The sequence below is a fragment of the Oncorhynchus gorbuscha genome, linkage group LG19 (assembly GCF_021184085.1).
Source record: "Oncorhynchus gorbuscha isolate QuinsamMale2020 ecotype Even-year linkage group LG19, OgorEven_v1.0, whole genome shotgun sequence".
Taxonomy (NCBI): Eukaryota; Metazoa; Chordata; class Actinopteri; order Salmoniformes; family Salmonidae; genus Oncorhynchus; species Oncorhynchus gorbuscha.
Window position 1 is genome coordinate 26,947,362 of NC_060191.1, and position 12,012 is coordinate 26,959,373.

General features: G+C 40.9%; 1 long non-coding RNA gene across 1 annotated transcript; it reads right to left on the minus strand.

The window, feature by feature from the left end:
* Positions 1 to 7,999: 7,999 nt before the first annotated feature.
* On the minus strand, positions 8,000 to 11,429 carry LOC124006158. The gene is made up of 3 exons (XR_006833737.1): positions 11,295 to 11,429; positions 11,073 to 11,099; positions 8,000 to 8,282 (listed from the first exon to the last, which is right to left on the minus strand). It is a non-coding gene; the product is annotated as an uncharacterized LOC124006158 (long non-coding RNA).
* Between the last annotated feature and the right edge of the window lie 583 nt (positions 11,430 to 12,012).

A 12,012-nucleotide genomic window follows, 5' to 3' on the forward strand; every position in this document is an offset into this window, starting at 1 on the left:
GGATCTGTCTATACAATCTTATTCAGTACTACCTAAAAGGCTAAACTAATCCTAGATCAGCACTCCTATTCTGGGACACTTTGTGAATTCCGGCCTGATAATGGACATTTGGGAGAGACTAAAACAGCCATGGTTGACTCATCACTTCTCTAACCTTAGTTGATCAATAGTTACTGTACACGTATTTGTCAGCTCTAGAGCGTGCAACTAATTCTGTTTTTAAGAAACAGACAGATCAGGCTTGTGTTCAGTAGGCACGAAGCAGAAGAAAACTGAAACAGGTAGGTACGATCTGAACTTATGAAATGGTTGTTTTGGTTTGTTGTTGTGAAGCGTTTTGCAACAGTGTGCCCGCAATGGGCCCTAATGAACACAACCCAAGTGGGAAGGACAGATTGAAACTATTTGTGATATGATTTCTGGGAGCCTACCAAGTTGTTTCCATATTTCCTTTCCTTCAATCACAGTACATTTGTGAGATACCAATGAGTATGAGAATGTGTCTACATTATCTTACAAACCCTAGTTTAAAGATAACCCCACCTTCCTGGTTTTCCTTGGGGCTTGTGTCGGTCACAGCTAGACAGGAGCTCTGACTGCTCTCCCCCTGCTCCTGTCTCTCTCCGTCCTCCCGTCTCCTCCCTTCTTCCTGTCTCTCCTTTCGTTACCGTCTCCTTCTGACTGCCAGTCTTCTTTTGTCTGCCTGTCGGCTCTGCTTCTCCCTTGGGTATCTTGGGGATTTTGGGGATCTTGGTAGGAGAGGGACTGTGCGATGGAAGAGCCTCAGAGGTGGCTCCACTGTGCCCGAGCAACAACAAAAGACACACCAAATACCTAGAGTGAATTGACAGTGCAGTCACATTCAGGAAAACATCACGTGCACAGACATATAGGACAGTACATAGGCTAAGCCATAGACACACAAGCAAGCTTACGAACAATGATAATCCTTTATTACATTTCTATAGCACTTTTCATTACAAGTATAATCTCAGAGTGCATAAATATACATTTGGAAATTTCCCCTGGTATTCCCTCGATATTCCAAAGCCCTGGGAGAGTGTGCCCAGTCGTGATTGTGTGGAAGGAATCCCTAAGTGATGGCTACATGACTTACTATCCCCTCTACTACTCCAATACATTAGGATGCCTTGAAAGAAAGACTTTGACCTATGTCGGCAAGACTCAAGCCAGATCAAAGCATCAAAGTGAATGTTACAGTTTGTGAACAGGGATGCTAATCTCCCCTATCGCCCTCTATCTCTCCCTCCCTCTCTCTCTCTTTTTCCTTACACTTTTTCATCTCCTCATGTTTTCCTTCTCCCACAATCCCTGGAGTTTGCTGGGGGCCAGAAAGCTGCAGCAGAAGTTCAGCCAATCTGGTGCGAAGCTCCGCCTTCCTGAAGACCTGAAGATGGGGGAGGGGGAGGGGCAGGGGGGGGCTTAGAACATCATTTAGGTTAATAATGACATGCAACGACCGTAGAAATCTCCCTGGGTACGTCGCAATAGTCTCACGTCGCCCCTCCTTCATCCGGACGGATCTGAGAAGAGATGGATTGATAAAAGACATCCTTAGACATCCATCCGTTATAGTACTGTCACCGATCCTATGTCTTTCCAGATCAGAGTTGACGAAGGAAAGGAGACAAAATGACCACTGTAGACTATTGATATGTGCCCCCCCAACGATTCGTATAAACCCTGAATGACTGACAGGGGGGCGCTGTATTGCAGCCACCGCGCAGCCATCTTGGCACTCCTCAATTGTAAAAGTATATTTTGGAAGCTACAGAGATGTATTTATTAATGTTTACATTCGTTTTTGACACAATTATTATATTACAGACACCTTAATGTATACTTTGAAATTATATTATGTGAGCGAAACATCAAAAATACGAATAAAAGATCTACAAAGTATATTTTTTTGCGAGTACTAATGTTACTGTCCCCACTACAACAACAAAAATACTTTAATACATGTCACTTTGTAGAGAGAAATATTTAATTGAAATACTGTAGAATTCCATTCATATCTATGGAGGCCTCCTGCTAGGGAGTGCCAAGATGGCCGACCGGTTGCTTCAAAGCCTCTCATAGCATCAGCAATACAGGGTTTATAAACGCAACCCCCCCCGCCCCCTTTTTACATGGCGATTCATTGCCAAAACCCCTATGACAATGACACTCAATCAAAATGAGAAAAGCATGATACATTTCGACACAAGAGAAGGGTGTCGTGTTATGCTTACATTTGGTATATTCAAGTAGTGCCCGTGTAGATGAGGTTGATCTAAAACCACATCTAAAACTCGGCCAAAACCTAATGAGAACCCAAGTTGTTTACCGCTATATTTCTCAAGATTATGATTCTCTATCTCACTTGGGTGAAATGATTTAATGATCAGCTGTTCAGTCTTGATGTGCTCCAGCTAGGTTGCAGTGTTTTGAGAGTGGCCTCAATTGAACCCACTCACGATCGAGAGTGTAATAATGTCAAATGTAACCTGCAAAGATGGTATTGGGGGATTAAGGTGCTACATCAAGATCTCTCGTGGGAGCGAGTACAGTCATATCCGGGAGTATTAGTACCAAGGGAAATCTATTCGGGACTGTGGAATAAGCACCGGTGCGCTCGTGGCACGACTTGTATTAAAACTACGGATGAAGATGAGAAGTGAGGTGGTGTTCTGTGCCTTAACTCTTTCTTCTGGAGTGAGAGATTGTGAAATGTCGATCTCTAGATGCTCAATCCATCTCAGTTTCTTCTGGAGCTTTCTCGCCTCCCCCATCTGAAACCCCTATTCTACAAGCACCAACAACTGTTCCAGATGATTCTGTGTACAATGTTTCACTAGGCCTGTGGGTCATGCAACATCTGTTTTTTGAGTGTTTCTACCGTGTTTCACTAGTTTGCTGTCCTTTCTCTGTACAGTCAACTGTTTCCATAGACGTGTCTCATCGCTGATGGCAGCAATGGTAGATAGCAGAGTCAGATGGAGCCCTTGGAAAGATGATACCCCAAATGATTATTTTTGGATATAAAGACAATGTTGTATCAACAAGAAACGGATTGCAACTTGCAAAACATGCGGGAAGAAAGTTACAGACGCTGCACAAAGAACGGTAAGAAGCTGCACAAAGAACGGTAAGAAGCTGCACAAAGAACGGTAAGAAGCTGCACAAAGAACGGTAAGAAGCTGCACAAAGAACGGTAAGAAGCTGCACAAAGAACGGTAAGAAGCTGCACAAAGAACGGTAAGAAGCTGCACAAAGAACGGTAAGAAGCTGCACAAAGAACGGTGCTGTTCACCTGCTGTTCAAGAGTCTCCAAGAAGCTGCACAAGAAAGAAGCTGCACAAAGAACGGTCAAGAAGCTGCACAAAGAACGGTAAGAAGCTGCACAAAGACAACGGTCAAGAAGCTGCACAAAGAACGGTAAGAAGCTGCACAAAGAACGGTAAGAAGCTGCACAAAGAACGGTAAGAAGCTGCACAAAGAACGGTAAGAAGCTGCACAAAGAACGGTAAGAAGCTGCACAAAGAACGGTAAGAAGCTGCACAAAGAACGGTAAGAAGCTGCACAAAGAACGGTAAAGCTGCACAAACGGTAAGAAGCTGCACAAAGAACGGTAAGAAGCTGCACAAAGAACGGTAAGAAGCTGCACAAAGAACGGTAAGAAGCTGCACAAAGAACGATAAGAAGCTGCACAAAGAACGGTAAGTCGTGGCTAATATAGCCAACAGCTATCCATCACACGAGGTTGTGTGTTTATGAGTGTGTGTATCTTGTTTCATGAGTTTCTTTTAGCTGGCTTGTGATGTCTGGAGCCTGTATTCTTTCTCATGGCTACCCATGTATTTCCATGGAAATATAACGTTTATTTGGAAAGTAATAAATATATAGATATTCTTAAAAGCATTCATGATTTGCGTAAATGTAATCTACTATTACTCTTGTTAAAAATATGAAGTGGTATTACATTTGGTGAAGAGCACATTATGACTTGTTTAGGACTTGAAACTCAAAGTTTAGGACTTGAGACTTGACTTGGACTTGCCTGTCTTGACTCGGGAATTGAGTGATAAGACTTGAGACTTACTTGTGACTTGTAATGACATGGTCCCACCTCTGGTAGATAGCCTGTTTGAGGGGATACATTTGAGCAAGGATCTGTGCAGATACGTTAATCTTCATCACATAATGAGTAGTTGTTTTACCCAAGAGGATTTCTGTTGATCAGTGATTGTGCGCAGTCCGACTGCAATGTAGTAGATCTGAAACAAGCACAGGCGCTTTATTATCTTCTCTGGTCTGCCGGATGGTTACAGACATTGCTCTGATTTACAGTGACACCAGGTGGAATGGGGAGGAACTTAATTTACTAAATCCAGCGTTTCATTCAAATAAATGGGCTCACTCAATTCTACCCTCGTTCACTTCTCCCCTCCAGTGACTGATTTAATTTCTGTACCAATGTGTGCCTTTTGTTCTAACCTAACAGTGTTTGGTGTAATAACTTAATCATTATTTATATTCAGTGTATGAGAATGGGACTTGGTCTTCAATAATTCAGTTTGTGAGATAAAACATTTAAATAGTCATTTAATTCAATAACAAATAAGTGCTCAATCATAACGCCAATATGCACCATTTGTTATAATTAGTTGTTAGAACTTCCATAGTAAACATGATTTCCTTGGCATACACATCACTGACAAACTGAAATGGTCCACCTACACAGACAGTGTGGCGATGAAGGCACAACAGCGCCTCGTCAACCTCAGGAGGCTGAAGAAATTTGGCTTGTCACCAAAAACACTCACACACTTTTACAGATGCACAATCGAGAGCATCCTGTCGGGCTGTATCACCGCCTGGTACGGAAACTGCTCCGCCCACAACCGTAAGGCTCTCCAGATGGTAGTGAGGTCTGCACAACACATAACCGGGGGCAAACTACCTGCCTTCCAGGACACCTACACCACTCGATGTCACAGGAAGGTCAAAAAGATCATCAAGGCCATCAGACTGTTAAACAGCCGTCACTGCCATCACATTGAGTGGCTGCTGCCAACATACTGACTCAAATCTCTAGCCACTTTAATAATTACAAATTGGATGTAATAAATGCATCACTAGTCACTTTAAACAATGGCACTTTATATAATGTTTACATGCCCTACATTACTCATCTCATACAGTATGTATACACTGTACTCTATACCATCTACTGCATCGTGCCTACGCCGTTCGGCCATCGCTCATCCATATATTTATATGTACATATTCTTATTAATTCCTTTACACTTGTTGTGAAATTGTTAGATTACTTGTTAGATATTACTGTATGGTCGGAACTAGAAGCACAAGCATTTCGCTACACTTGCATTAACATCTGCTAACCATATGTATGTGACCAATAAAATTTGATTTCATTTATACAGTGAGGCAAGAAAGTATTTAGTCAGCCACCAATTCTGCAAGTTCTCCCACTTATTTTCCACCATAATTTGCAAATAAATTCATAAAAAATCCTACAATGTGATTTTCTGGATTTTTTTTCTCATTTTGTCTGTGATTTTGTCTGTGAGGCCTCTCTCATCTTTTTAAGTGGGAGAACTTGCACAATTGGTGGCTGACTAAATACTTTTTTGCCCCACTGTATGTCTAGTCTGTGTACAGGGCCTATAAAAGTCTGCAATCCCCTTGGATTTCTTCACATGTTATTGTTTTACAAAGTAGGATTAAAAAAGATTTAGACTAATTGTCCCTTTTGGCAACTATCTACATGAAATACTCTATAATATCCAAGTGGAAGAAAAATGTGTTATATTTTTTAAGATGAATGAAAAATAAAACACTACTATACCTTGATTAGATAAGTATTCACCCCCTGAGTCAATACATGTTAGACTCACCTTTGGCAGCGATTACAGCTGTGAGTCTTCTTGGATAAGTCTCATAAGAGCTTTGCACACCTGTATTGTGCCATATATGCCCATTGTTCTTTTCACAATTCCTCCAGCTTTGTCAAGGTTTTGGGTACCATAGCTAGACAGCAACTTTCAAGTCTTGCCAAGCAGATTTAAGTAAAAACTGTAACTTGACAACTCGGAAACATCCACTGTCTTCTTGGTAAGCAACTCCAGTGTAGATTTGGCTTTGTGTAGTAGGTTATTGTCCTGTTGAAAGGTGAATTCCTTTCCCAGTCTGGTGTAAAGCAGACTGAAGCAGGTTTTTCTCCAGGAGTTTGCCTCTGTTTAGCTCCATCACATTTATTTTCATCCTGAAAAACTCTCCAGTTTTTGTCAATGTCAGGCATACACATACCATGATGCAGCCACCACCACGCTTGAAAATAAGGAGGCCGTTACTGAGTGATGTGTTGTGTTGCATTTGCCTTAAACATAAGGCTTTGCATTTAGGCCAAAATGTTTATTCCTTTGCAGTGTATTTTTTTGCAGTATTACTTCAGTGTCTTGTTGCGTACATACTGTATGCATGTTTTGGAATATTTTTGTCTGTATATTTGTATTATTCTTTTCACTCTGTCAATTAGGTTAATACAATGCTGTTGATCCATCCTCATTTTCTTTTTTACCATCACAGCCATTGAACTATGCAGCTGTTTTAAAATCACCAACGGCCTCATAGCGACATCCCTAAGCAGTTCATTTCCTGTCCTGCAGCTCAGTTCAGAGGGTCGACTGCATCTTTGATGTGTCTAAGTAGTTTAATGCATCATCCACAGCATAATTATAATAATAATAATAATATATGCCATTTAGCAGACGCTTTTATCCAAAGCGACTTACAGTCATGTGTGCATACATTCTAATTAACTGGACCGTGCTTAAAGAGATATTTAATGTCTGATTTGTTATTGTTACACATCTACCAATCACTGTTCTTCTTTATGAGGCTTTCGAAAAGCCCTCTGGTCTTTTTAGTTGAATATGTGCTTGAAATTCAATACTTGACTGAGGGACCTTATAGATGTTGTATGTATGGGGGACAGAGGAAGGGATAGTTATTCAAAAATCATATTATTTCACACAGAGTGAGTCCATATAACTTAGTATGTGATTTGTTACATTTGACTTATTTTTCTCCCCAATTCCATGATATCCAATTACGATCTTGTCTCATCGCTGCAACTCCCCAACGGGCTCGGGAGAGGCGAAGGTCAAGTCACGCGTCCTCCCGAAACATGACCAGCCAAACCGCGCTCCTTAACACCCGCCTGCTAAAACCAGAAGAATGTGTCGGAGGAAACACTGTTCAACTGAAAACCGAAGTCAGCCTGCAGGAGCACGGCCCGGTACAAGGAGTCGCTAGAGTGCGACGAGCCAAGTAAAGCCCCCCTACCAAACCCTCCCCTAACCCGGACAACGCTGGGCCAATTGTGCGCCACCCTATAGGATTCCCGGTCACGGCCAGTTGTGACACAGGCTGGGATCGAACCCGGTTCTGTAGTGCCACCTCAAGCACTGCGATGCAGCTTTAGACAGATGCGCCACTCGGGAGTAGCCCCAAATTTGACTTCGAAACTAATTTAGGATTGCGTAAACAAAGAGGGTAAATACTTATGTGACAACTATTGTTTAGTTATGCATTTTCTATTAATTTGTACAAATGTGTGGAATTTTCTTTTCACTTTGACATTATGGAGTATTTTGTGTAGATCAATGGCAAAAACAAATATGATTAAATATAATTCAATCCCACTATGTAATGCCAAATAAATAAATAAATGTTCAAGGGTGTATAGACTTTCTATAGTATATGTGTGAAAGCATTTTTGAAAACAGGTGGAGGTATTGCTTTTCATTTGACATCTTGTCTCTTCTATGTCCTGCTGTGAGTTTTCCAGCACTATCAACATTTTGTGATTGTTTTCAAGGCCTAGCCTATCCCTAGCCAACAATAGGTCATAGGCATAGTCTGCACATGGCTCCATCTATCAGACAGAGAAAGAAAATATCAAGAAGAGTGTAGATACACACATTTATTTCTGTATCTGTATGGTTATTACAAGATCATTTGGGTTAAGAATTTCACGGTGTTCAATCATGGAAATGGGTCAGCTAGGGTCTACAGTACCGGTAAATATAGTAGGCCTAGTCATTGAAGCTATTGCTATGTTGTTGCCCCCGTTCTTGCAGACGTTCCGCAGAGTGTAGCAAGTGCTACAGCAGAGTTTGAAGTAAGGCAGGTGCAACCATCAGCCCCAACTGCAGCAAAAACGGAAGTGTCAAGGTGCTTGTCCCGGATGCCTACAGAGAGAGAGAGAGAGAGAGAGAGAGAGAGAGAGAGAGAGAGAGAGAGAGAGAGAGAGAGAGAGAGAGAGAGAGAGAGAGAGAGAGAGAGAGAGAGAGAGAGAGAGAGAGAGAGAGAGAGAGAGAAGAGACAGAGAGAGAGAGAGAGACAGAGAGAGAGAGAGAGAGAGAGAGAGAGAGAGAGAGAGAGAGAGAGAGAGAGAGAGAGAGAGAGAGAGGGGGAGAGAGAGAGGGAGAGAGAGAGAGAGAGAGAGAGAGAGAGAGAGAGAGAGAGAGAGAGAGAGAGAGAGAGAGAGAGAGAGAGAGAGAGAGAGAAGGAACTGAATTTCTACACTCCTAGGAAAGGGGCTAGAATCATCTAGAATCATAAAAGGTTATTCCACTGTCCCTGTATGAGAACCCTTTTTGGCTCCATGTAGAACCGATGTAGAACCGATGTGGAACCCAACTTACCCAACAAACCATGGTATAACCTTATAATAACCCTTTGGTGATAAGATTCTACCTGGAACCCAACAGGGTTCTCTGGGACAGCTGAATAACCCTTTATGGGTCGTTCTTGAATTGCGGTGGCATTCACATCCACACAAAAAACACTTCAAAATGACAAATAGTTACACATTATACATGTTATCTGTTTAAATTGGACTGTTTATCAGTCATAAAACATACTGCAAGTGCTTTATAATGCAAAACATTATGTTTATGCATTGTTTAAAGTACAGATATAGTGACATATTTTGGGGGATTTAAAGCTATTCATCTATGTATAATTTTTTGAATTCTATAAAGTTAACAAAAGCATTACATACAGTTGAAGTCGGAAGTTTACATACACTTAGGTTGGAGTCATTAACTCGTTTTTCAACCACGCCACACATTTCTTGTTAACAAACTATAGTTTTCGCAAGTCGGTTAGGACATCTACTTTGTGCATGACACAAGTCATTTTTCCAACAATTGTTTACAGACATATTATTTCACTTATAATTCACTGTATCACAATTCCAGTGGGTCAGAAGTTTACATACACTAAGTTAAACAGCTTGGAAAATTCCAGAAAATGATGTCATGGCTTTAGAATCTTCTGATAGACTATTTGGCATCATTTGAGTCAATTGGAGGTGTACCTGTGGATGTATTTCAAGGCCTACCTTCAAACTCAGTGCATCTTTGCTTGACATCATGGGAAAATCAAAAGAAATCAGCCAAGACCTCAGAACAAAATTGTAGACCACAAGCCTGGTTCATGCTTGGGAGCAATTTCCAAATGCCTGAAGGTTCGGTCTCCTCGAGATGAATGTACTTTGGTGCGAAAGTGCAAATCAATCCCAGAACAACAGCAAGGTGCTGGAGGAAACAGGTACAAAAGTATCTTTCTCCACAGTAAAACAACCTGAAAGGCCGCTCAGCAAGGAAGAAGTCACTGCTCCAACTGTTTGGCCATAATGACCATTGTTATGTTCAGAAGAAAAAGGGGGAGGCTTGCAAGCCGAAGAACACCATCCCAACCGTGAAGCACGGGGGTGGCAGCATCATGTTGCTGGGGTGCTTTGCTGCAGGAGGGACTGGTGCACTTCACAAAATAGATGGCATCATGAGGATGGAAATTATGTGGATATATTGAAGCTCAAGACATCAGTCAGGAAGTTAAAGCTTTGTCGCAAATAGTTCTTCCAAATGAACAATGACCCCAAGCATACTTCCAAAGTTGTGGCAAAATGGCTTAAAGACAACAAAGTCAAGGTATTGGAGTGGCCATCACAAAGCCCTGACCTCAATCCCATAGAAGATTTATGAGCAGAACTGAAAAAGCATGTGCGAGCAAGGAGGCATACAAACCTGACTCAGTTACACCAGCTGTGTCAGGAGGAATGGGACAGAATTTACCTGAAATAAATCATTCTCTCTACTATTATCCTGACATTTCACATTCTTAAAATAAAGTGGTGATCCTAACTGGCCTAAGACAGTTACTTGGATTAAATGTCAGGAATTGTGAAAAACGGATTTTAAATTTATTTGGCTGAGGTTTATGTAAACTTCTGACATCAACTGTATATTGTACTTATCAATAAAAACAAAACAGGCTATTACAATTACTCTTATTTTTACAAATATAATATGTGTCCCTAAGTTTTATCCCCATTGGTGTAACTCCCTTGAAAATCACTCATTGCAAAGATTTACAAGGACCTTGCATTGACCTCTAGTGGAAAAGTGTTGCACTGGAAGGGTCTATATTAAATACGCCCTTTTAGTATCTCATACATTTGAGGATTCCATTGATCATTTTGTGTGTCTAAATAGGGTAATTGGTGTTACAAATTTTAAATGAAGGGAAATTACACTGTGAGCAAAATTATGAATCAAAAACACTTTGGCCAATTATTTTTAAAGGTTTAATGACCTTAGATTCGAGCATCTGTGCCCTCCATTTTCCAAAATCCTCAATTACCAAAATGTTGCCATTGGAGTTACCGTCACTGGTGTAACTAGTCCTGCTGGTGACACGATGTTATCATAATAGCAAAACATGATTAAAAGTCATTATTAAGCTTATTAGTTCATTTACAAATGGGAAGATGTACCCAATACATTTAATTTGAAAAAAATAGAGAAAAAATAAGTTCCTTTTTTTCTCCAAAATGCCACACCCAAATAGCACCGCAATTCAAGAACAACCCTTATGGTGAGTAGGCCTATAGACACTTTCTTAGTTTACAATTCCCCTCTCTATCTCCAATTCACCGATTAGCTCAGTCAATTTGTAAAAAATGGGAATACCTTGCCTGTGGCGCTGGTTGCATTCACCTGAAAGACGAAAGACAGGACCATTTTAGACATCTCACCACACTTTAGGCTGTTACCTATATGTTAACACAATACCTGGAAACGAATCACCACAAGTTAGTGCTATTGATGATATGGGTACAACTGCTGAACTCTACAATTAATATGTTTAATCTCTACTTAATAGTTTACTAATACTGATATTTTGGTTCTTACCTTGCCATTTGGGTTTAAAGGATTCCCCTCCATGGCCTCTGTGAACACAGACAGCACCAGCAAGATGAAGACAGCACAGACCAGAGCTTTGTTCATGTTGAAGAGGGTTGAGTCTCTGAACAGCAACAGTGTATCTGTGTTTATTTCAGCTAGAAGAGGATGGGTCTGAAAGGGGTGTGTGCACCATGACTGCATGTGCACAAGAACAGACGTTTGTTTTACAGTCATGAGCAGTGTAAATTAACTTTAATAAGGGCCTACAAATTATTTGGCACGAATGAAACAGATGGGTATTTTTCTATTCTTCTATTTTTCCATATAGGTCGATAGCCTATTTATTGTATTGTGTTGCAGTGCATTGTAGGTTATTGTATTGTATTGTTATGTTTTGTATAGCAGGCCTAGTATGTGTTCTGATCTAGGGCTAGGTGTGTGACAACTTTTGAAATAAAAGTAGACTGGTGTTTGGATACATCGTTCATGACAATGTCATACTGTTCAGCCCTGACCTGAGTATTCTTTATTTTCTTTATATATTTTGGTTAGGTCAGGGTGTGACGAGTGTGGTATGTGTGTTTTTGTCTCACCTAGGGTGTTTGTACTGTCTAGGGGTTTTGTAGATTTATGGGGTTGTGTCCATCTAGGTGTTTATGTAGGTCTATGGTTGCCTAGATTGGTTCTCAATTAGAGGCAGGTGTTTATCGTTGTCTCTGATTGG